Source organism: Chrysochloris asiatica, unplaced genomic scaffold (genome assembly GCF_000296735.1).
Source record: "Chrysochloris asiatica unplaced genomic scaffold, ChrAsi1.0 scaffold00035, whole genome shotgun sequence".
Classification (NCBI taxonomy): Eukaryota; Metazoa; Chordata; class Mammalia; order Afrosoricida; family Chrysochloridae; genus Chrysochloris; species Chrysochloris asiatica.
Genome location: NW_006408553.1, coordinates 15,763,477 through 15,765,894, shown reverse-complemented (window position 1 = coordinate 15,765,894; position 2,418 = coordinate 15,763,477).

The window sequence follows — 2,418 nt, the reverse complement described above, 5'->3', positions numbered from 1 at the left end:
GAAAGCCTCATCTTTCTCCCGCGGAGCAGCTGGTAGTTTCGAACCGCTGACCTTTAGGTTCGCAGCCCGATTCGTAACCACTACGCTACCAGGTTTGTTTATTTTTACATTCCAAAGTACTTTAAATGTTCTCCAATACCATAAATCAGATTCATCAATTCTTCTACAGTCTACTGTATTCATTGGCTTTTGCATGCATATGAGGTTGTTGAAAATACTATCTCTTGGGTAAGGTGAACCTTAGACCCCAAAATAACATCTTTGCTCTTAAACACTTTAAATAAGTCTTGGGCAGCAGATTTGCCTAATGCAATACATCATTTGATTTCTTGACTGCTGCTTCCATGAGTAGATTGTTGATATTAAAAATGAAGTCTTTGACATCTTCAATCTTTTCTATATTTATATGGATGCTATTTATTAGGCCAATGGTGAGGACTTTTGTTTTCCTTATATTGAGGTATAGACCATACTGAAGGCAATGGTCTTTGATCTTCATCAGTAAGTGTTTTAAGTTCTTTTTGCTTTTAGCAAGCAAGGTTGTATCATCCGTATATTACAAGTTGTAAATGAGTCTTCCTCCAACTCTGATGCCACATTTTTCTTCATATAATCCAGTTTCTCAGATTATTTGTTCAGCATACAGATTGAATAACTATGGTGAACGAATAAAACTCTAGTGTACACCTTTCCTAATTTTAAACCATTTAGGGTGTCCTTTATCTGTTCAAACACCTGTGTCTTGGTCTATGTACAGGTTCCTCATAAACACAAATAAATGTTCCAGAATACTCATTCTCCGAAATGTTACCTACAGCTTGTCATGATCCACACAGTCAAAAGCCTTTGTGTAATGAATAAAGCACAGGCAAGCTTCTTTCTGGTATTCTCTGCTTTCAGACAAAATCCATCTGATGCAACCAATTATATCCATCATTCTACATCTTCGTCTGAATTCAGCCTGAACCTCTGTCAGTTCATTGTTTTTGTGCTTTTTTTTTTTTTTTTTTTTTTTCCTATTCCCTGTGTTTTTGTTTTTTGTTTTATTTTGGGGGGCAGGGTAGATGTCCACAAAACACTCAGGAATATACAATCATTTAAACAACCAAAGACACATTCTGCAAGCCTGCATCCTGGTTGCCAGCATACAGCCTTTCTCTTTCCATGAGTCTAGAGTCCTCAGCTACTCCATCTCTAGATGGCCTCATCTCTGCTTCCATCTCTGGAATCACTGCTTCTCTGGTTAGGGTCCCACATTTTACTAGTGCTCTTCTCTCTTGAGGGTCCTAAGGTCTGCTGTTCCTGGACTGTAAGGTTAACTACTTCCTCCTTTTTGTTAAACACTTTCTAACTTTACAGTTGTGACAATCACAATTAGTAGTGATAACAATTACTCACTATTGAATCATAAAAATCATCTCCATCTCCTTCCACCAGACAAGACGAAAACTGTTCAGTGGGCACTCTCCCATCCCTCACACACTCTTAAATTAAACTCCCTCTTAAAAATTTGTAAGCCAGTCACTTTGTGCCTTTATAGCCACCCCCTAGCCCCCACCTCCCCTTTTAGGTAGCCAATGTCTATGTTGCCTGTCCCTATCAACCCTGTATACAGGGGGGATAGGATTGATACTTGATATGAAGACTCTTTCCCTCTCAGTTGGTGTTTTGAGCTACTACATCCATAAGTGTAGGTCAGTTTCATCAAACTGTAGCAATTTACACTTGCTTACTTTAACAAATTTCTTTACTTTCCTCTAGTTGAGATCTGGTCATTAAGCCATCAAAGCTAGGTCAAATGCATACTATCTGCAAGTTGGGCCTTCCTGTGCATCTTAGCCCCACCCCCACCCCATGCTACTTCATATCATATGGACACTTCACTCTCAGCTATAGCCCTCCATGGCTAGGTTAATGTCCATGGTCTCAGGACTTTCCAAGTCTTCCCAACCTTCAGATCAACCATCCTTTCCTCTTCTCTCTCTCATCATGAGATAAACAGGAGTCTATGAAACATAGTTGAACTCAGCCCATAGCTTCATTACTGACTTTCCCCCACTTCCACTCTAATGAAGACCAACCCAGTCTCTAGCAAGCTTACATGCCTGCTGTGCGTTCCCTTTGGTTTTCAGTCTTGGAGGTGGTGTTTGTCGTAATGGGACTTAATTGCTTGCCTTGATGGCTCCTTGGAAAACAGCTTGTTTGTTCTTATAATAGCAAAACAGACTGCAGTTTTTCATTTTGTTTTTTTTCTTGCTAGTCTTTCTTTCAGGAATTATCTTCTGTTCCTTTAGCTGCTCTGGGTTGGTCTGCATGTCCTTTCATTTGGGAATGTCCCACCTCAGAAAGTTCTGGATGAGGGTCAGGATTCTCCCTAAGGTCCTATACACTACAAGAGCTCATATTTCACTATGCAAG